Here is a 25,148-nt window from a genome sequence, read left to right as displayed (position 1 = left end):
CATCACTCCCTGCACTGACCCCTGGGGACCATCACTCCCAGCACTGACCCCTAGGGATCATCACTCCCAGCACTGATCCCTGGGGAACATCACTCTCCTCACTGACTCCTGGGGAACATCACTCCTAGCACAGACCCCTGGGGAACATCACTCCGAGCACTGACCCCTGGGGAACATCACTCCCAGCACTGACCCCTGGGGATCATTACCCCCAGCACTGACCCCTGGGGTTCATCACTCCCAGCACTGACCCCTTGGGACCATCACTTCCAGTACTGACCCCTGTGGAACATCACTCGCAGCACTGACCCCTGGGGAACATCACGCCCAGCACTGACTCCGGGGAACATCACTACCAGCACTGACACCTGGGGAACATCACTACCAGCACTGACCCCTGGGGAACATCACTCCTAGCACTGACCCCTGGGGCACATCACTCCCAGCACTGACCCCTTGGGAAAATCACTCCCAGCACTGACCACTGGGGAACAACAGTCCCTGCACTGACACCTGGGGAACATCACTACCAAAACTGACCCCTGGGGAACATCACTCCCACCACTAACTCCTGGGGAACATCACTCCCAGCAATGACCCCAGGTGACCCTCACTCCCCCTGCACTGAAACCTGGGGAACCTCACTCCCAGCACTGACCCCTGGGGAACATCACTCCCAGCACTGACCCCTGGGGAACATCATTCTCTGCACTGACCCCTGCGGATCATCACTCCCAGCACTCACCCCTGGGGAACATCACTCTCTTCACTGACTCCTGGGGAACATCACTCCCAGCACTGACACCTCGGGAACATCACACCGAGCACTGACCCCTGGGGAACATCACTCCCAGCACTGTCCCCTGGAGAGCATCACTCCCAGCACTGACCCCTGGGGAACATCACTCCCAGCACTGACCCCCGGGGAACATCACTCCCAACACTGTCCCCTGGGGAACATCACTCCCAGCACTGACCCCCAGGGTACATCACTCCCAGCACTGGCCCCCGGGGAACATCACTCCCAGCATTGACCCCTGGGGTACATCACTCCCCACACTGTACACTGGAGAACATCAGTCCCAGAACTGACCCCTGGGAAAGTCAGCCCCAGCACTGGCAACTGCGGTACATCTCTCCCAGAACTGACCCCTGGGGAACATCACTCCCAGAACTGACCCCTGGGGAACATCACTCCCAGCACTGTCCCCTGGGGAACATCAATCAACGCACTGACCCCTTGGGAACATCACTCCCAGCATTGATCTCTGGGGAACATCACTCAGCACTCTGACCCCTCGGGTACATCACTCCCAGCACTGACCCGTGGGGAACATCACTCCCAGAACTGACCCCTGGAGAATATCACTCCCCACACTGACCCCTGGAGAATATCACTCCCCGCAATGACCCCTGGGGAACATAACTCCTCACACTGACCCCTTGGGAACATCACTGCCAGCACTGAGCCCTGGGGAACAACTCTCCCAGCACTGACCGCTGGAGAACATCACTCCCAGCACTGACCCCTGAGGAACATCACTCCTAGCACTGTCTCCGGGTACAACACTACCAGCACTGAACCCTGGGGAACATCACTCCCAGCAATGGCCCCTGGGGTACATCACTACCAGCACTGACACCTGGGGAACATCACTACCAGCACTGACCCCTGGGGAACATCACTCCTAGCACTGACCCCTGGGGCACATCACTCCCAGCACTGACCCCTTGGGAAAATCACTCCCAGCACTGACCACTGGGGAACAACAGTCCCTGCACTGACACCTGGGGAACATCACTACCAAAACTGACCCCTGGGGAACATCACTCCCACCACTAACTCCTGGGGAACATCACTCCCAGCAATGACCCCAGGTGACCCTCACTCCCCCTGCACTGAAACCTGGGGAACCTCACTCCCAGCACTGACCCCTGGGGAACATCACTCCCAGCACTGACCCCTGGGGAACATCATTCTCTGCACTGACCCCTGCGGATCATCACTCCCAGCACTCACCCCTGGGGAACATCACTCTCTTCACTGACTCCTGGGGAACATCACTCCCAGCACTGACACCTCGGGAACATCACACCGAGCACTGACCCCTGGGGAACATCACTCCCAGCACTGTCCCCTGGAGAGCATCACTCCCAGCACTGACCCCTGGGGAACATCACTCCCAGCACTGACCCCCGGGGAACATCACTCCCAACACTGTCCCCTGGGGAACATCACTCCCAGCACTGACCCCCAGGGTACATCACTCCCAGCACTGGCCCCCGGGGAACATCACTCCCAGCATTGACCCCTGGGGTACATCACTCCCCACACTGTACACTGGAGAACATCAGTCCCAGAACTGACCCCTGGGAAAGTCAGCCCCAGCACTGGCAACTGCGGTACATCTCTCCCAGAACTGACCCCTGGGGAACATCACTCCCAGAACTGACCCCTGGGGAACATCACTCCCAGCACTGTCCCCTGGGGAACATCAATCAACGCACTGACCCCTTGGGAACATCACTCCCAGCATTGATCTCTGGGGAACATCACTCAGCACTCTGACCCCTCGGGTACATCACTCCCAGCACTGACCCGTGGGGAACATCACTCCCCGAACTGACCCCTGGAGAATATCACTCCCCACACTGACCCCTGGAGAATATCACTCCCCGCAATGACCCCTGGGGAACATAACTCCTCACACTGACCCCTTGGGAACATCACTGCCAGCACTGAGCCCTGGGGAACAACTCTCCCAGCACTGACCGCTGGAGAACATCACTCCCAGCACTGACCCCTGAGGATCATCACTCCTAGCACTGTCTCCGGGTACAACACTACCAGCACTGAACCCTGGGGAACATCACTCCCAGCAATGGCCCCTGGGGTACATCACTACCAGCACTGACCCCTGGGGTATATCACTCCTACCACTGGCCACTGGAGCACATCACTCCCACACTGACCCCTGGGGATCGTCACTCCCAGAACTGACGACTGCGGAATGTCACTCCCAGCACTGACCCCTGGGGAACATCTCTTACAGCACTGACCCCTGAGGTACATCATTCGCAGCACTTACCACTGGGGAACATTACTCCCAGAACTGACCCCCGGGGAACATCACTCCCAGCACTGACCCCTGGGGAACATCACTCCCAGCACTGACCCCCGGGGAACATCACTCGCAGCACTGACCCCCGGGGAACATCAGTCCCAGCACTGACCCCCGGGGAACATCACTCGCAGCACTGACCCCCGGTGAACATCACTCCCAGCACTGACCCCCGGGGAACATCACTCCTAGCACTGACCCCTGGGGAAGATCACTCCCAGCACTGACCCCGGGGAACATCACTCCCAGCACCGACTTCTGGGGAACATCATTCCCAGCACTGACCCCCGGGGAACATCACTCCCAGCACTGACCCCCGGGGAAGATCACTCCCAGCACTGACCCCCGGGAAACATCACTCCCAGCACTGACCCCGGGGAACATCACTCCCAGCACTGACCCCTGGGGAACATCATGCCCAGCACTGACCCCCGGGGAACATCACTCCCAGCACTGACCCCCGGGGAAGATCACTCCCAGCACTGACCCCCGGGGAACATCACTCCTAGCACTGACCCCCGGGGAACATCACTCCCAGCACTGACCCCCGGGGAACATCACTCCCAACACTGACCCCTGGGGAACATCACTCTAAACTCTGACCCCTCAGGTACATCACTCCCAGCTCTGACCCATGGGGAACATCATTCCCAGCACTGACCCCCGGGTAACATCACTCCCAGCACTGACCCTGGGGAACATCACTCCCAGCACTGACCCCTGGGGAACATCATGCCCAGCACTGACCCCTGGGGAACATCACTCCCAGCACTGACCCCCGGGGAAGATCACTCCCAGCACTGACCCCCGGGGAACATCACTCCTAGCACTGACCCCCGGGGAACATCACTCCCAGCACTGACCCCCGGGGAACATCACTCCCAACACTGTCCCCTGGGGAACATCACTCCCAGCACTGACCCCCAGGGTACATCACTCCCAGCACTGGCCCCCGGGGAACATCACTCCCAGCATTGACCCCTGGGGTACATCACTCCCCACACTGTACACTGGAGAACATCAGTCCCAGAACTGACCCCTGGGAAAGTCAGCCCCAGCACTGGCAACTGCGGTACATCTCTCCCAGAACTGACCCCTGGGGAACATCACTCCCAGAACTGACCCCTGGGGAACATCACTCCCAGAACTGACCCCTGGGGAACATCACTCCCAGCACTGTCCCCTGGGGAACATCAATCAACGCACTGACCCCTAGGGAACATCACTCCCAGCATTGATCTCTGGGGAACATCACTCAGCACTCTGACCCCTCGGGTACATCACTCCCAGCACTGACCCGTGGGGAACATCACTCCCAGAACTGACCCCTGGAGAATATCACTCCCCACACTGACCCCTGGAGAATATCACTCCCCGCAATGACCCCTGGGGAACATAACTCCTCACACTGACCCCTTGGGAACATCACTGCCAGCACTGAGCCCTGGGGAACAACTCTCCCAGCACTGACCGCTGGAGAACATCACTCCCAGCACTGACCCCTGAGGAACATCACTCCTAGCACTGTCTCCGGGTACAACACTACCAGCACTGAACCCTGGGGAACATCACTCCCAGCAATGGCCCCTGGGGTACATCACTACCAGCACTGACCCCTGGGGTATATCACTCCTACCACTGGCCACTGGAGCACATCACTCCCACACTGACCCCTGGGGATCGTCACTCCCAGAACTGACGACTGCGGAATGTCACTCCCAGCACTGACCCCTGGGGAACATCTCTTACAGCACTGACCCCTGGGGAACATCACTCCCTGCACTGACCCCTGGGGTACATCAATCCCAGCAGTGATGCCTGGGTAATGTCACTTCCAGCACTGACTCCTGGGGAACATCACTCCTAGCACTGGCCCATGGGGAACGTCACTCCCAGCACTGAACCCTGGGGTACATCGCTCCACACACTGATCCCTGGGGAACATCACTCCCCTGGGCAGCATCACTCCCCACACGGACTCCTGGGGAACATCACTTCCAGCACTGACCCCTGAGGTACATCATTCGCAGCACTTACCACTGGGGAACATTACTCCCAGAACTGACCCCCGGGGAACATCACTCCCAGCACTGACCCCTGGGGAACATCACTCCCAGCACTGACCCCCGGGGAACATCACTCGCAGCACTGACCCCCGGGGAACATCAGTCCCAGCACTGACCCCCGGGGAACATCACTCGCAGCACTGACCCCCGGTGAACATCACTCCCAGCACTGACCCCCGGGGAACATCACTCCTAGCACTGACCCCTGGGGAAGATCACTCCCAGCACTGACCCCGGGGAACATCACTCCCAGCACCGACTTCTGGGGAACATCATTCCCAGCACTGACCCCCGGGGAACATCACTCCCAGCACTGACCCCCGGGGAAGATCACTCCCAGCACTGACCCCCGGGAAACATCACTCCCAGCACTGACCCCGGGGAACATCACTCCCAGCACTGACCCCTGGGGAACATCATGCCCAGCACTGACCCCCGGGGAACATCACTCCCAGCACTGACCCCCGGTGAAGATCACTCCCAGCACTGACCCCCGGGGAACATCACTCCTAGCACTGACCCCCGGGGAACATCACTCCCAGCACTGACCCCCGGGGAACATCACTCCCAACACTGACCCCTGGGGAACATCACTCTAAACTCTGACTCCTCAGGTACATCACTCCCAGCTCTGACCCATGGGGAACATCATTCCCAGCACTGACCCCCGGGGAACATCACTCCCAGCACTGACCCCCGGGGAAGATCACTCCCAGCACTGACCCCCGGGTAACATCACTCCCAGCACTGACCCTGGGGAACATCACTCCCAGCACTGACCCCTGGGGAACATCATGCCCAGCACTGACCCCCGGGGAACATCACTCACAGCACTGACCCCCGGTGAACATCACTCCCAGCACTGACCCCCGGGGAACATCAATCCTAGCACTGACCCCTGGGGAAGATCACTCCCAGCACCGACTTCTGGGGAACATCATTCCCAGCACTGACCCCCGGGGAACATCACTCCCAGCACTGACCCCCGGGGAAGATCACTCCCAGCACTGACCCCCGGGAAACATCACTCCCAGCACTGACCCCCGGGGAACATCACTCCCAGCACTGACCCCTGGGGAACATCATGCCCAGCACTGACCCCCGGGGAACATCACTCCCAGCACTGACCCCCGGGGAAGATCACTCCCAGCACTGACCCCCGGGAAACATCACTCCCAGCACTGACCCCGGGGAACATCACTCCCAGCACTGACCCCTGGGGACATCATGCCCAGCACTGACCCCCGGGGAACATCACTCCCAGCACTGACCCCCGGGGAAGATCACTCCCAGCACTGACCCCCGGGGAACATCACTCCTAGCACTGACCCCCGGGGAACATCACTCCCAGCACTGACCCCCGGGGAACATCACTCCCAACACTGACCCCTGGGGAACATCACTCTAAACTCTGACCCCTCAGGTACATCACTCCCAGCTCTGACCCATGGGGAACATCATTCCCAGCACTGACCCCCGGGGAACATCACTCCCAGCACTGACCCCCGGGGAAGATCACTCCCAGCACTGACCCCCGGGTAACATCACTCCCAGCACTGACCCTGGGGAACATCACTCCCAGCACTGACCCCTGGGGAACATCATGCCCAGCACTGACCCCTGGGGAACATCACTCCCAGCACTGACCCCCGGGGAAGATCACTCCCAGCACTGACCCCCGGGGAACATCACTCCTAGCACTGACCCCCGGGGAACATCACTCCCAGCACTGACCCCCGGGGAACATCACTCCCAACACTGTCCCCTGGGGAACATCACTCCCAGCACTGACCCCCAGGGTACATCACTCCCAGCACTGGCCCCCGGGGAACATCACTCCCAGCATTGACCCCTGGGGTACATCACTCCCCACACTGTACACTGGAGAACATCAGTCCCAGAACTGACCCCTGGGAAAGTCAGCCCCAGCACTGGCAACTGCGGTACATCTCTCCCAGAACTGACCCCTGGGGAACATCACTCCCAGAACTGACCCCTGGGGAACATCACTCCCAGCACTGTCCCCTGGGGAACATCAATCAACGCACTGACCCCTTGGGAACATCACTCCCAGCATTGATCTCTGGGGAACATCACTCAGCACTCTGACCCCTCGGGTACATCACTCCCAGCACTGACCCGTGGGGAACATCACTCCCAGAACTGACCCCTGGAGAATATCACTCCCCACACTGACCCCTGGAGAATATCACTCCCCGCAATGACCCCTGGGGAACATAACTCCTCACACTGACCCCTTGGGAACATCACTGCCAGCACTGAGCCCTGGGGAACAACTCTCCCAGCACTGACCGCTGGAGAACATCACTCCCAGCACTGACCCCTGAGGAACATCACTCCTAGCACTGTCTCCGGGTACAACACTACCAGCACTGAACCCTGGGGAACATCACTCCCAGCAATGGCCCCTGGGGTACATCACTACCAGCACTGACCCCTGGGGTATATCACTCCTACCACTGGCCACTGGAGCACATCACTCCCACACTGACCCCTGGGGATCGTCACTCCCAGAACTGACGACTGCGGAATGTCACTCCCAGCACTGACCCCTGGGGAACATCTCTTACAGCACTGACCCCTGGGGAACATCACTCCCTGCACTGACCCCTGGGGTACATCAATCCCAGCAGTGATGCCTGGGTAATGTCACTTCCAGCACTGACTCCTGGGGAACATCACTCCTAGCACTGGCCCCTGGGGAACGTCACTCCCAGCACTGAACCCTGGGGTACATCGCTCCACACACTGATCCCTGGGGAACATCACTCCCCTGGGCAGCATCACTCCCCACACGGACTCCTGGGGAACATCACTTCCAGCACTGACCCCTGAGGTACATCATTCGCAGCACTTACCACTGGGGAACATTACTCCCAGAACTGACCCCCGGGGAACATCACTCCCAGCACTGACCCCTGGGGAACATCACTCCCAGCACTGACCCCCGGGGAACATCACTCGCAGCACTGACCCCCGGGGAACATCAGTCCCAGCACTGACCCCCGGGGAACATCACTCGCAGCACTGACCCCCGGTGAACATCACTCCCAGCACTGACCCCCGGGGAACATCACTCCTAGCACTGACCCCTGGGGAAGATCACTCCCAGCACTGACCCCGGGGAACATCACTCCCAGCACCGACTTCTGGGGAACATCATTCCCAGCACTGACCCCCGGGGAACATCACTCCCAGCACTGACCCCCGGGGAAGATCACTCCCAGCACTGACCCCCGGGAAACATCACTCCCAGCACTGACCCCGGGGAACATCACTCCCAGCACTGACCCCTGGGGAACATCATGCCCAGCACTGACCCCCGGGGAACATCACTCCCAGCACTGACCCCCGGGGAAGATCACTCCCAGCACTGACCCCCGGGGAACATCACTCCTAGCACTGACCCCCGGGGAACATCACTCCCAGCACTGACCCCCGGGGAACATCACTCCCAACACTGACACCTGGGGAACATCACTCTAAACTCTGACCCCTCAGGTACATCACTCCCAGCTCTGACCCATGGGGAACATCATTCCCAGCACTGACCCCCGGGGAACATCACTCCCAGCACTGACCCCCGGGGAAGATCACTCCCAGCACTGACCCCCGGGTAACATCACTCCCAGCACTGACCCTGGGGAACATCACTCCCAGCACTGACCCCTGGGGAACATCATGCCCAGCACTGACCCCTGGGGAACATCACTCCCAGCACTGACCCCTGGGGAAGATCACTCCCAGCACTGACCCCCGGGGAACATCACTCCTAGCACTGACCCCCGGGGAACATCACTCCCAGCAGTGACCCCCGGGAAACATCACTCCCAACACTGTCCCCTGGGGAACATCACTCCCAGCACTGACCCCCAGGGTACATCACTCCCAGCACTGGCCCCCGGGGAACATCACTCCCAGCATTGACCCCTGGGGTACATCACTCCCCACACTGTACACTGGAGAACATCAGTCCCAGAACTGACCCCTGGGAAAGTCAGCCCCAGCACTGGCAACTGCGGTACATCTCTCCCAGAACTGACCCCTGGGGAACATCACTCCCAGAACTGACCCCTGGGGAACATCACTCCCAGCACTGTCCCCTGGGGAACATCAATCAACGCACTGACCCCTTGGGAACATCACTCCCAGCATTGATCTCTGGGGAACATCACTCAGCACTCTGACCCCTCGGGTACATCACTCCCAGCACTGACCCGTGGGGAACATCACTCCCAGAACTGACCCCTGGAGAATATCACTCCCCACACTGACCCCTGGAGAATATCACTCCCCGCAATGACCCCTGGGGAACATAACTCCTCACACTGACCCCTGGGGAACATCACTCTAAACTCTGACCCCTCAGGTACATCACTCCCAGCTCTGACTCCTGGTGAACATCTCTCCCAGCACTGATCCCTGGGGAACATCACTCCCAGCACTGACCCCTGGGGAACATCACTCCCCGCACTGACCCCTGGGGAACATCACTCTAAACTCTGACCCCTCAGGTACATCACTCCCAGCTCTGACCCATGGGGAACATCATTCACAGCACAGACCCCTGTGGAACATCACTGCTCACACTGACCCCTGGGAACATCAATCTCCTCATTGAACCCTGGGGAACATCACTCCCAGCACTGATCCCTGGGGAACATCACTGCCAGCACATACCACTGGGTAACATCACTCCCAGCACTGGCCCCTGGTGTATGTCACTCCCAGCACTGACCCCTGGGAAACATCACTCCCAGCACTGACCTCTGGGGCACATCACTGCCACACTGACCCCTGGGGAGCATCACTCCCAGCACTGACCCATGGGGCACATCTCTCCCACACTGACCCCTGGGGCACATCGCTCCCACACTGACCCCTGGGGAACATCACTCCCAGCACTGACCCATGGGGATCATCACTCCCATACTGACCCCTGGGGAACATCACTCCCAGCACTGACCCCAGGGGAACCTCACTCCCTGCACTGACCCCTGGGGAACATCACTCCCAGCACTGACCACTGGGGAACCTCACTCCCTGCACTGATCCCTGGGAAACATCACTCCCAGAGCTGACCCCTGGGGAAAATCACTCCCAGCACTGCCCCCTGGGGAACATCACTCCCACTCTGACCGCTGTGGTACATCACTCACAACACAGACCCCTGGGGTACATATCGCTACATTCTGACCCCTGTGGAACATCACTCCCAGCACTGAACCCTGGGGAACAGCACTGACCCCTGGGGTTCATCACTCCCCGCACTGACCCCTGGGGACCATCACTCCCAGCACTGACCCCTACAGACCATCACTCGCAGGACTGACCCCTGGGGAACATCACTCTCCTCACTGACTCCTGGGGAACATCACTCCTACCACTGACCCCTGGGGAACATCACTCCGAGCACTGACCCCTGGGGAAAATCACTCCCAGCACTGACCCCTGGGGAGCATCACTCCCAGTACTGACCCCTGGGGAACATCACTTCCAGTACTGACCCCTGGGGAACATCACTCGCAGCACTGACCCCTGGGGAACATCACTCCCCGCACTGACTCCGGGGTACTTCACTACCAGCACTGACCCCTGGGGAACATCACTACCAGCAATGACCCCTGGGGAACATCACTCCTAGCACTGACCCCTGGGGCACATCACTCCCAGCACTGACCACTGGGGAACAACAGTCCCTTCACTGACACCTGGGGAACATCACTACCAAAACTGACCCCTGGGGAACATCACTCTCTTCACTGACTCCTGGGGAACATCTCTCCCAGCACTGACCCCTGGGGAACATCACTCCCAGCACTGACCCCTGGGGAGCATCACTCCCAGCACTGACCCCTGCGGAACATCACTCCCAGCACTGACCCCTGTAGGAGTTTCGCAAAATTCCCCTGAAAACAAGAGATACTTTGGTCCACATCGTGGATGAAGATTTATGTGTTTTGAATTGCCTCTGGGTCAGATCAATGTTTTAAAGCATGCTCAGAGCCACGAAAGACTGCTGAGCTAGGCTGAGCTGGACTACAACGGAATCGAGGAAATTCATGGAAGTATTCACACACATTGAGAAAGAACATCTTGATTAAAATTTGTGCTTTTGAGCCCGGTCAAACACAGAGGTTACAGCTTGTAATGTGTTTGTGTGAAAGACCTGTCAATCAAACCAGGGAGGTCAGGAGTTGCCCACTTGACCCGAGGCCACATAGACAGGTTGTTATGGCTAGCTATGTTCAGCAACCAATCGCAGTCAGCTAAGCAGCTTGTAATGTGTTTGTGTGAAAGACCTGTCAATCAAACCAGGGAGGTCAGGAGTTGTCCACTTGACCCGAGGTCACAGAGACAAGTTGTTATGGCTGGCTATGATTCAGCAACCAATCACAGTCCTTTTTTTGTGTACTGGCCAGACAGAATGGCAGGAGCATGAAAGACCTGTCAATCAAACCAGGGAGGTCAGGAGTTGCCCACTTGACCAAAGGCCGATTATGGCTGGCTATGTTCAGACAAGCAATTCAGCAACCAATCACAGTCCTTTTGTTTGTGTACTGGAACTTCAGGTGGGAATTTTTCCAGACAGAGCGGCAGCAGCACACAGGTACAAAGATAGCTGCTGAGAAGCTATCTTGCTCTCTCTTTTTACTTCGCTGGACCACAGGTGAGCAGGGTGTTCTGACTCCTCAACAAAACAACCTAGCAAGTAGTTTGGGGTGGTGATTTAAGGGAATTACTAAGATTGTTTAAGTAACATTGTAGTCATTGTATCCCTCGTTTTTGCCGTCTGTACCCCCTTGTTATATACTTTTGTTGCATTTACTATGCTCGTGTGGTATAGTTTATATTTGATTATGGTTCTTTAGTTTAATAAATTTTGACTTTGCTCATATCCAAACCAATTGTCCGCTTTAACATCATTAATTGTAAGTCCTCCAGTCAGAACTGAAAGGTTGGGTAGCGATTCGGAACCGCTGTTAAAATTGGTTTACAGTGCAGCAGGCAAAAAGGCTGCTGGCCAGGTACGTTACCATAAACCAGTTAATAGATGCCCCCCTACACCCCTGGGGAACATCACTCCCAGCACTGACCCCTGGGGAACATCACTCCCCATATTGATACCTGGGGAACATCACTCCCCACACTGACCCCTGGGGAACATCACTCCCCACACTGACCCCTGGGGAACATCACTCCCCACACTGACCCCTGGGGAACATCACTCCCCACATTGACCCAACGGGGAACATCACTCCCAGCACTGACCCCTGGGGAACATCACTCCCCATATTGATACCTGGGGAACATCACTCCCAGCACTGACCCCTGGGGAACATCACTCCCCACACTGACCCCTGGGGAACATCACTCCCCATATTGATACCTGGGGAACATCACTCCCCACACTGACCCCTGGGGAACATCACTCCCCACACTGACCCCTGAGGAACATCACTTCCAGCACTGACCCCTGGGAACATCACGCCCAGCACTGACCCCTGGGGAACATCACTCCCCACATTGACCCAACGGGGAACAGATAGGCGTTTCTGTGTCCATAGACATGACTCCAGGATCGTTTGTTGCCTCCCTGTTGCCAGGGTCAAGGATGTCACTGAACGGCTGCAGGGCATTCTGAAGGGGGAGGATGAACAGGCAGAGGTCGTGGTTCACATTTGGTCCAACGACATGGGTAGGAAGAGGGATGAGGTCCTGCAGCAAGAATTTAGGGAGCTAGGAAGCAGATTAAAGAGCAGGACCTCAAAGGTTGTAATCTCTGGATTACTCCCGGTGCCACGTGCTAGTGAGTATAGGAATAGAAGGATAGAGCAGATGAATGCGTGGCTAAAGAGTTGGTGCAGGAGGGAGGGCTTTAGTTTCCTGGATCACTGGGTCTGCATCTGGGGAAGGTAGGACTTCTACAAGTCGGACGGGTTGCACCTGAACCAGAATGGGACAAATATCCTTACGGGGAGGTTTGCGAGCACTGTTGTGGGGGGGGGGGTTTAAACTAACTTGGCAGGGGGATGGGATACAGAGTGGAGCTATAATAGGGGGTGATGTACAGCGAAATATAGAGGAAAAAACAAGTCAGCTTGGAAGGCAGAGCAAATATGTAATGGCACAAGGGAGTAGGGCAAGGCTGGATGGCATTTATTTTAATGCAAGGAGTCTTGCGAATAAGGTGGATGAACTGAAGGTGTTGATGAACACATGGGAGTATGATATTGTTGCTATCACGGAGACATGGTTGAGGGAGGGGCAAGACTGGCAGCTCAATATTCCGGGGTATAGAATCTTCAGGCGAGACAGAGGGGGGTTGTAAAAGAGGAGGGGGTGTCGCAATATTAATTAAGGAGTCAATTACTGCTGTAAGGAGGGATGATATATTGACAGGTTCCTCTAATGAGGCCATATGGGTAGAACTTAAAAACAAAAAGGGGGCAAGCACTTTGCTGGGAGTGTACAATAGGCCCCCAAACAGTCAGGGGGAGATAGAGGAACAGATATATAGGCAAATCTCAGAGAAATGTGCAAATAATAGGGTAATAATAGTGGGGGATTTCAACTTCCCAAATATTAACTGGAATAGTCAGAGTGTGATAGGCTTAGAGGGTGCAGAATTCTTAAAGTGCATCCAGGAGAGCTTTTTGAGCCAGCATGTAGAAAGTCCTACAAGAGAGGGGGGTGGTACTAGACCTAATTCTAGGGAATGTGGCCGGGCAAGTGGTAGAAGTGTTAGTAGGTGAGCACTTTGGTGACAGTGACCATAATTCGGTGAGATTTAAGGTAGTCATGGAAAAGGACAGAGATGGACCAGAAATAAAGGTTCTAAATTGGGGGAAGGTCGAATTTAATATGATAAGGCAGGATCCGGCCAAAGTGGACTGCGATCAGCTACTTGTAGGAAAATCCACATCAGAGCAATGGGAGTCTTTCAGAAAGGAAATTGAGAGAGTACAATGGCCACATGTTCCCGTAAAGGTCAAGGGTGGGACCAACAAGCCCAGGGAACCTTGGATGTCAAGAGATATACGAGAATGGATTAGGAAAAAGGGGGGCTTTTGGCAGATACAAAGGACGAAAGACAAAGGAAGCCCTAGAGGAGTATAAAAAGTGCAGGGGGATACTTAAAAAAGAAATTAGGACAGTGAGGAGGGGCCATGAAATAACACTGGCGAGCAAAATAAAGGAAAATCCTAAGGTGTTTTATAAGTATATTAAGGGCAAGAGGATAACTAGGGAAAGAGTAGGCCCATTAGGGACAAAAGTGGCAATCTGTGTGTGGAGCCAAAAGATGTAGGTGGGGTTTTAAATCAATTTTTTGCATCTGTGTTCACTATGGAGAAGGACAATGTAGACATAGAAATAGGGCAGGGGGACTGTGATATACTTGAACATATTAGCATCGAGAGGGAGGAGGTACTAACGGTTTTAGCAGGCTTAAAAGTGGATAAATCCCCAGGCCCGGATGAGATGTATCTCAGGCTGCTGTGTGAGGCAAAGGAGGAGATTGCAGGGGCTCTGACACAAATTTTCAGAAACTCTCTGGCCACAGGGGATGTGCCAGAGGACTGGAGAACAGCTAACGTATTACCATTATTCAAGAAGGGTAGTAGGGATAAACCAGAGAATTACAGGCCAGTGAGCTTAACATCAGTGGTAGGGAAATTATTGGAAAAAATTCTAAGGGACAGAATTAGTCTCCACTTGGAGAGGCAAGTATTAATCAAGGATAGTCAGCATGGCTTTGTCAAGGGAAGATCATGTCTGACCAATTTGATTGAATTTTTTGAAGGGGTGAATAGGTGTGTGGATGAGGGAAGTGCAGTGGATGTGGTATACATGGATTTCAGTAAGGCTTTCGATAAAATCCCACATAGGAGACTGGTCAAGAATGTAAGAGGCCATGGGATCCAGGGTGCCTTGGCACATTGGATCCAAAACTGGCTTAGTGGCAGAAGGCAGAGGGTGATGGTCGAAGGTCGTTTTTGTGACTGGATGCCTGTGTCCAGTGGGGTACCGCAGGGATCGGTGCTGGGTCCCTTGCTGTTTGTGGTCTACATTAATGATTTGGATGTGAATGTAAAAGGTATGATCAGTAAGTTCGCAGATGACACGAAAATTTGTGGGGTGGTAAATAGCGAGGAGGGTAGCCTCAGTCTGCAGGACGATATAGATGGGTTGGTCAGATGGGCGGAACAGTGGCAAATGGAATTTAACCCTGAAAAGTGTGAGGTGATGCATTTTGGAGGGTCTAACAAGGCAAGGGGATACACAATGAATGGTAAGACCCTAGGAAAGACAAAGGATCAGAGGGACCTTGGTGTGCATGTACATAGATCCCTGAAGGCAGCAGAACAGGTGGATAAGGTGGTTAAAAAGGCATATGGGATACTTGCATTCATTAGCCGAGGCATAGAATATAAGAGCAGGGAGGTTATGATGGAGCTGTACAAAACGCTGGTTAGGCCACAGCTGGAGTACTGTGTGCAGTTCCGATCGCCACACTATAGGAAGGATGTGATTGCTTTGGAGAGGGTGCAGAGGAGATTCACCATGATGTTACCTGGGCTGGAGCGCTTCAGCTATGAAGAAAGACAGGACAGGCTGGTGTTGTTTTCCTTGGAGCAGAGAAGGCTGAGGGGGGACCTGATTGAGGTGTACAAAATAATAATAATAATAATAATAATTCAACTTTATTGTCATTGCACAAGTACATGAACAACGAAATGTGATCTTGCAAGCTCCCATGACTGGGACTAGATAGAAAGGAACTTTTTCCCTTAGTAGAGGGGTCAATAACAAGGGGGCATAGATTCAAGGTAAGGGGCAGGAGGTTTAGAGGGGATTTGAGGAAAACTTTTTCACCCAGAGGGTGGTTGGAATCTGGAACTCACTGCCTGAAAGGGTGGTAGAGGCAGGAAACCTCACAACATTCAAGAAGCATTTGGTTGAGCACTTGAAATGCCATAGCTTACAAGGCTACGGACCAAATGCTGGAAAATGGGATTAGGTTAGACAGGGCTTGATGGCAGGCGCGGACGCGATGGGCTGAAGGGCCTCTTTCTGTGCTGTATAAATCTATGACTCTATGACTCTAACATCATTCCAGCACTGAACCCTGGGGTACATCACGACCAGCACTGACCCCTGGGGAAAATCACTCCCCACACTGACGCCTGGGGAACATCACTTCCAGCACTGACCCCTGGGGAACATCACTTCCAGCACTGACTGCTGGAGAACATCACTCGCAGCACTGACCACTGGGGAGCAGCACTCCCAGCAGTGACACTGTAGAACATCACCCCCAGCACTGAACCCTGGGGTTCATCACTCCCAGCACAGAACTCTGGGGAACATCACTCCCCACACTGACCACTGGGGAACATCACTCCCGCACACTGACCACTGGGGAACATCACTCCCCACACTGAGCCTTGGGGAACATCACTCCCCACACTGACAACTGGGGAACATCACTCCCAAAACTGGCCCCTGGGGAACATCACTCCCAGCAGTGACCCCAGGGGAACCTCACTCCCTGCACTGAGCCCTGGGGAACCTCACTCACAGCTCTGACCCCTGGGGTACAACACACTCAAAACTGGCCCCTGGGGAACATCACTCCCAGCACTGACACCAGGGGAACCTCACTCCCTGCACTGACCCCTGGGGAACCTCACTCACAGCCCTGACTCCTGGGGTACATCACTCCCAGGACTGAGCCCTGGGGAACATCACTCCCAGCACTGACCCATGGGGACCACCACTCCTAGCATTGAAACCTGGCGTGTATCACTCCAAGCACTGACATCTGAGGAACATCACTCCCAGCACTGACCCCTGGGGTACATCACTCCAAGCACTGACCCCTGGTGAACATCACTCCCCACACTGACCCATGGGGAAGATCCTTCCCAGCAATGACCCCTGGGGAACATCACGCCCAGCAATGACCCCTGGGGATCATCACTCCCAGCACTGACCCCTGGGGATCATCACTCCCAGCACTGAACCCTGGGGAACATCACTCCCAGCACTGACCACTGGGTAACATCACTCCCAGCAGAGACGCCTGAGGAACATCACTCCCAGCACTGACCTCTGTGGAACGTCCCTCCCAGCACCGACCGCTGGGGAACATCACTCCCTGCACTGACCCCCGGGGGAACATCACTCCATGCACTGTCCCCTGGGGAACATAACTCCCTGCACTGACCCCTGGGGAACATCACTCCCAGCACTAACCCCTGGGGAACATCATTACCTGCACTGACACCTGGGGAACATCACTCCCAGCACTGACCCCTGGCGAACATCACTCCCTGCACTGACCCATGGGGAACATCACTCCCAGAACTGACCCCTGGGAACATCACTCCCCACACTGACCCCTGGGGGAAGGTCACTCCATACACTGACCCCTGGGGAACAACACTCCCAGCACTGACCCATGGGGAATATCACTCCCAGCAATGACCTATGGGGAACATCACTCCCAGCACTGACACTTGGAGAACATCACTCCCAGACCTGACCCCTGGGGAAAATCACTCCCAGAACTGACCCCTGGGGAACATCACTCCCAGCACTGACACTTGGGGTACATCACTCCCAACACTGACCCCTGTGGAACATCAGTCCCAACACTGAACCCTGGGGTACATCACTTCCACCACTGAACCCTGGGGTACATCACTACCTGCACTGACCCCTGGGGAACATCACTTCCCGCACTGACCCCTGGGGAACATCCCTCCCAGCACTGACCCCCGGGGAACATCACGCCCAGCACTGACCCCTGGGGAAAAGCACTTCCCACACTGACCCCTGGGGAACATCCCTCCCAGCACTGACCCCTGGGGAACATCACTCCCAGCACTGACACCTGGGGTACATCACTCCCAGCACTGACCCCTGGGGAACATCACTCCCAGCACTGACACCTGGGGTACATCACTCCCAACACTGACCCCATGGGAACATCACTCCCCGCATTGACCCCTGGGGAACATCCCTCGCAACACTGACCCCTGCAGATCATCACTACCAGCACTGACCCCTGGGGAACATCACTCACAGCACTGACCGCTGCAGAACATCACTCCCAGCCCTGACCCCTGGGGAACATCGCTCCCCACACTGACCCCTGGGAACATCACTCCCCACACTGACCCCTGGGGGAAGGTCACTCCATACACTGACCCCTGGGGAACAACACTCCCAGCACTGACCCCTGGGGAATACCACTCCCAGCACTGACCCTTGGAGAACATCACTCCCAGACCTGACCCCTGGGGAACATCACTCCCAGACCTGACCCCTGGGGAACATCCCTCCCAGAACTGACCCCTGGGGAACATCACTCCCAGCACTGAAACCTGGGGTACATCACTCCCAACACTGACCCCTGGGGAACATCAGTCCCAAAACTGAACCCTGGGGAACATCCCTCCCAGCACAGACCCCTCGGGAACATCACTCCCAGCACTGACCCCTGGGGAACATCACTCCCCGCACTGACCCATGGGGAACATCCCTCCCAGCACTGACCCCTGGGGAACATCACTCCCCGCACTGACCCATGGGGAACATCCCTCCCAGCACTGACCCCTGGGGAACATCACTCGCAACACTGACACCTGGGGAACATCACTCGCAACACTGACTCCTGGGAACATCGCTCCCAACACTGACCCCTGAGGTACATCACTCGCAACACTGACTCCTGGGAACATCGCTCCCAACACTGACCCCTGAGGTACATCGCTCCCAACACTAACCCCTGTGGAACATCCCTCCCAGCACTGACCCCTGGGGAACATCACTCCCAGCACAGATCCCTGGGGTACATCACTTCCAAAACTGACCCCTGGGGAACATCAATCCCCGCACTGACCTCTGGGGAACATCCCTCGCAACACTGACCCCTGCAGAACATCACTCCCAGCACTGACCCCTGCAGAACATCTCTCCCAGCACTGACACTAGGTACATCACCCCACACTCTGACCACTGGGAACATCACTCCCATCACTGACCCCTGGGGAACATCACTCCCTGCACTGACCCCTGGGGAACATCACTCCCCACACTGACCCCTGGGGGAATGTCACTCCATACATTGACCCCTGGGGAACAACACTCCCAGCACTGACCCCTGGGGAATATCGCTCCCAGCACTGACCCTTGGAGAACATTACTCTCAGACCTGACCCCTGGGGAACATCACTCCCAGCACTGACCCCTGGGGAACATCCCTCCCAGACCTGACCCCTGGGGAACATCCCTCCCAGACCTGACCCCTGGGGAACATCACTCCCAGCACTGACCCCTGGAGAACATCAGTCCCCGCACTGACCCATGGGGAACATCCCTCCCAGCACTGACCCCTGGGGAACATCACTCCCAGAACTGACCCCTGGGGAACATCACTCCCAGCACTGACACCTGGGGTACATCACTCCCAACACTGAACCCTGGGGTACATCAATTCCACCACTGACCCCTGGGGTACATCACTCCCAGCACTGACCCCTGGGGAACAGCACTCCCCGCAGTGACCCATGGGGAACATCCCTCCCAGCACTGACCCCTGAGGAACATCACTCCCAGCACTGACCCTTGGGGAACATCCCTCGCAACACTGACTCCTGGGGAACATTGCTCTCAGCACTGACCCCTGGGGAACATCACTCCCAGCACTGACCCCTGTGGTACATCACTCCCTACACTGACCCCTGGGGAACATCCCTCCCAGCACTGACCCCTGGGGAACATCACTCCCAGCACTGACCCCTGGGGACCATCACTCCCAGCACTGACCCCTGGGGAACATCATTCCCAACACTGACCCCTGGGGAGCATCACTCCCAGCACTGACCCCTCTGGAACATCACTCCCAGCACTGACCCCTGGGGAACATCACTCACAGCACAGAACCATGGGGAACATCACTCCCAGCATTGACCCCTGGGGAGCATCATTCCCAGCACTGACCCCTCTGGAACATCACTCCCAGCACTAACCCCTGGGGAACATCACTCACAGCACAGAACCATGGGGAACATCACTCCCAGCACTGACCCCTGGGGAACATCATTCCCTGCACTGACCCAGGGGAACATCACTCCCTGCACTGACCCCTGGGGAACATCACACACAACACTGACCCCTGGGATACATCACTCCTCACACTGACCCCTGGGGAAGGTCACTCCATACACTGGCCCCTGGGGAACAACACTCCCAGCACTGACCCCTGGGGAATATCACTCGCTGCACTGACAAATGTGGTACATCACTCCCAGCACTGGCCCCTGGGGTACATCAGTCCCACACTGGCCCCTGGGGTACATCACTCCCAGCATTGATCCCTGGGGAACATCGCTCCCCACACTGACCCCTGGAGAACATCACTCCCAGCACTGACCCAAGGGGAACATTGTGGTGTATGTGCCTTTTAGAGCCCCCTGTGTACTGTAATGCCGGTAATGGCCAATCGGGCTATATAAGCCTGTATATTGTCTTGTATCTGTTAGTTCACCTCCAGACTTTGTTCAGTAAACACCTGTGAAACCAACTCCTGCCTTCCGTGTCTCTATTAACACACGGATACAACAGTGGCGACGAATTGGAAACGGACTTACCTGCAATTCGGCAGCACCTCAAGGAGATCGAATCCTCAGACGAAAGTCGAAGAAAAGCAAGAAAGAAAAAAAAAACAAAAGAAACTGTGGTTTCACCAGCTAGCCGAGCTGGTGGCAGGTACTGCAATAATCCTTCCTGGGCGGCGGGCTGGGGCTCCATCGGCTGGCTCTGCAGCGGGGCCGAGCAGCGAAGGCGGAGGCAAACAGAGACGGGGGATGAGCACTCGGGAGACGGCCGGCGCTGCAAAGCAGTTTGGCGTTCGGACGAAGCAGAGGGACAGAAAAGTCCCAGAGAGTCCGGCGGGAACGAGTCTCCACCTGTAAATAAAATCCGCAGAAAACAGCGTTGTCAGCAGCAGCATCGGCGGGAAAGCGCGGGGAGTGCCATTTCTTATCTGCAGGGAAGAAAGGAAAGCGCGGTAAGCTCCATTTTTTTTCCAGAATGCCTAAGGCTGGCAATATTAATGCTTTCGATAATGATATAGAGGATTGGACCACATATGTGGAAAGAGTGGAGGTATATTGCACAGAAAATGGAATAGAAAATGATAAAAAGGCATCAGTACTTCTAAATCTAATGGGCGCAAGGACATACGGGCTGTTACGAAACTTAATCACTCCAGCCAAACCAAAGGACAAGAATTTTAAGGAGATTGTTGATACCCTACAGGAGCACTTAAACCCAACACCGCTGCTGATAGCGGAACAATTCAAATTCTTCAAGAGGAATCAGCACAAGAATGAAAGTAACGCTGATTACCTCACCGAATTAAGGAAGCTATCAAAGCACTGCCAATTCAGGGCAGGACTGGCAGATTCTCTTCGAGACAAATTCATCTGCGGTCTCCTAAGTGAAGGAACACAGAAAAGGCTACTTTCTGAGAAAGATTTGACACTGGACAAGGCTTTCAGTATGGCTGTATCATACGAAGCAGCCGCAAGAGGAACTGCAGAGATACAGCAAAAGACACAAGACTTCGGCACCCATGAAATGACACAGGGTTTCGAGAGATGTTATCGCTGCGGCAGATCCACCCATGACCAGAGGGACTGCTGGTTCAAGGACAAAGCATGCAGGCAATGCGGAAAGATTGGACACATTGCACGTGTATGCCGATCTGGACACAAAAAATCCACAGACAGGAAAAAATTCAATAAGGAAAAGTACAGAAAGGTACAAATGATGACGGACTGTATCTCCGAAGACCAGAAGAGCGATAGCGGCTCCGGAAACAAGAGACTAAGCTGTCTCAAATTACATAATGTAATTGCCAAAGAAGATTACCAGACCATTTGGGTTACCCTCACGATAGCGGGGTCCCCAGTTAAAATGGAGCTAGATACAGGATCAGCTCTAACCGTCATAAGTCGACGGGATTACGAGCAGCTATTTCCGCATATACCTTTGAAAGACACATCCATTATCTTGAAAACATATACGGGGCAGAAAGCATACCCCAAAGGGAAAATAAGGGTGCCTGTTGTATACAACGGCAAGGAAATACAGAAGTTGTATTTATACGTTCTGCAAGATGGTGGTCCACCGCTGTTGGGACGTGAATGGATCAAGAAGGTACATTTAGACTGGCACTCCATTCAGGCACTGACGGTGACCAGTAAGAAAAAAAATGATGATGACGTCATACCTGAACAATTAAAAGACATCTTGGCCAACGCCAAGGAAGTGTTTCAACAGAAACTAGGAACCTTGAAAGGCATCACCGCCTCAATAAAAGTGGAAGATGCGGCAATTCCCAAGTTTTTTAAGGCAAGGCCGGTGCCATACGCAATTCGTCCAGCAGTCGAGGCAGAGCTGGAGAATTTGGAAAAGGCAGGCGTATTAACCAAGATAGATTCGAGCGAGTGGGCAACACCCATCGTCCCGGTCATGAAAAAACGTTGAATAATGATAAATCTGAAGAACAGAGAAAAATTCGCATCTGTGGGGACTTCAAGGTGACTGTAAACCCGGTCCTTCACATGGTACAGTATCCTCTTCTGAGGATAGAAGATATTTTCGCCTCACTATCCGGAGGGAAACGTTTCACCAAAATTGACTTGGCACAGGCATATCTACAGATGAAGGTTGAAGAGGCCTCTAAAAAGTATCTCACGATAAATACACACAAAGGCCTGTACCAGTACAATCGACTGGTTTTCGGAGTAGCATCAGCTCCAGCTATCTGGCAAAGAGCTATGGAGCAAGTCCTCCAAGGGATTCCGGGGACTCAATGCTACCTAGACGACATCCTTGTAACAGGAGAAAACGACAACGAGCACCTTGCCAATTTGGAGCAGGTGCTCACTAGGCTGAAAGAACGGGGCCTACGAGCAAATCGCCCCAAGTGCGAATTTTTCCAGAAACAAATATCATATTGTGGCCACATAATTAACGAGGAAGGGTTGCATAAGTCACCTGAAAAAATTGAAGCGGTCATAGAAGCCCCAGCACCTGAAAATGTCTCACAATTAAGGTCGTTCCTGGGATTGATAAATTACTATCATAAATTTTTACCGAACTTGTCAACTCTTCTGCACCCTCTTAACGAACTGCTACAAACGGGAGTAATTTGGAAATGGAGCGAAGACTGTAAACGTGCCTTCCATAAATGCAAAGGCTTGATCACGTCCAAGGAAGTTTTGGCTCATTACAACCCATCACTGCCAATCAGACTGGTGTGCGATGCATCCCCTTACGGCGTAGGAGCGGTATTATGGCATAGATTCCCTGATGGCTCGGAGCGGCCGATAGCTTTTGCGTCACGCTCATTGAACTCAGCTGAGCGTAACTATGCCCAGATCGACAGGGAAGCACTCAGCCTGATATGGGGAGTAAAGAAATTCAACCATTACCTACACGGACAAAAACTTACCTTGTTGACTGACCATCAACCCCTCGTCTCCATATTCAACCCTAAAAAGGGTGTTCCCATTATGACAGCGCAAAGGCTACAGAGGTGGTCCCTTTTCCTAGGGGCACACCAATATGACATAGAATACAAAGGATCAAAACAGCATGGGAATGCTGACGGTTTATCGCGCCGACCGTTGCCAACGGTAGAAGAGGCACGTACAGTAGACCCAGTGGAGATGTTCCACTCAACCATAGTGGAATGTCTACCAGTAACAAATTCTGCTATTGAAAAGGAAACGAGAAATGACCCGACTCTGTCACGAGTCTACGATTTAACGGTGAAGGGATGGCCAGCACATGGCGAACCACTGTTGCCAGCATGCTCGCAAAGAAGAGAACAGCTGTCAGTGTGCCGAGGAACCTTGATGTGTGGATCCAGAGTGGTGATTCCACCCAAACTCCAGGATAAAGTGCTAAAGGAGCTTCACGAGGGGCATCTGGGTGGAGTGAAAATGAAGAACCTAGCCAGAGTGTTTGTGTGGTGGCCAGGTATCGATGGAGACATCGAAGAAATGACCAAGAGCTGCCTAGGATGCCAGAAGGTCAAAACGCCCCACCACAAGCCCCTCTACATCCATGGGAGTGGCCCTCATCTTCATGGCAAAGGGTACACATCGACTTTGCTGGTCCATTTATGGACTCAATGTTCTTAATAGCGGTTGATGCACACTCCAAGTGGCCGGAGGTAATAAAGATGTCCTCCACCACCACGAAAAAACCCATCACAGTATTAAGGACCATATTTGCCGGGAATGGGCTGCCTGAACAGATCTGTTCTGATGATGTACCGCAATTTTTGTCCGAAGAATTCAGGAAGTTCTCAAAAAACAATGGGGTTAAGCACTACACGTCCGCCCCATACCATCCCGCCACCAATGGATTGGCTGAAAGGTTTGTCCAGACCTTCAAGAAGGCCATAAAGGCCATGGGTAATGAAGACATAAAACTTCAGCATAAGGTAGATAACTTCTTGTTTGCATACAGGAATGCAACACATGTGGTTACAAACCAAACTCCCACCATGATGTTCTTCAATAGAAGCCTAAGATGCCAGCTGGATTTGATCAAGCCAAACATCAGAAGGGACGTGGAGAACCGACAATTTCAAGGCATGAATGAAAGGCCAACTAGAACCTTCCAGATAGGTCAACAATTTTTGGCCAGGGGCTACCGTACCGAGAAATGGCAGCCTGGAACTATTTGCACACGACTAGGACCGCTGATGTATACCGTGGACATTGGAGAATGCATAATAAGGCGCCATGCTGACCAGATCATAGAGTCATCCGAAAAGGGACAACCTACACCACAACTCTATACGCCTAATGATGAAGTAGAGATACCCATAGTATCGACCTCCGAT

The sequence above is a fragment of the Somniosus microcephalus genome, chromosome 8 (assembly GCF_052327205.1).
Source record: "Somniosus microcephalus isolate GS21.2 chromosome 8, FLI_Smic_1.0, whole genome shotgun sequence".
Lineage (NCBI taxonomy): Eukaryota > Metazoa > Chordata > Chondrichthyes > Squaliformes > Somniosidae > Somniosus > Somniosus microcephalus.
Note: the sequence above shows the minus strand (reverse complement) of the source record.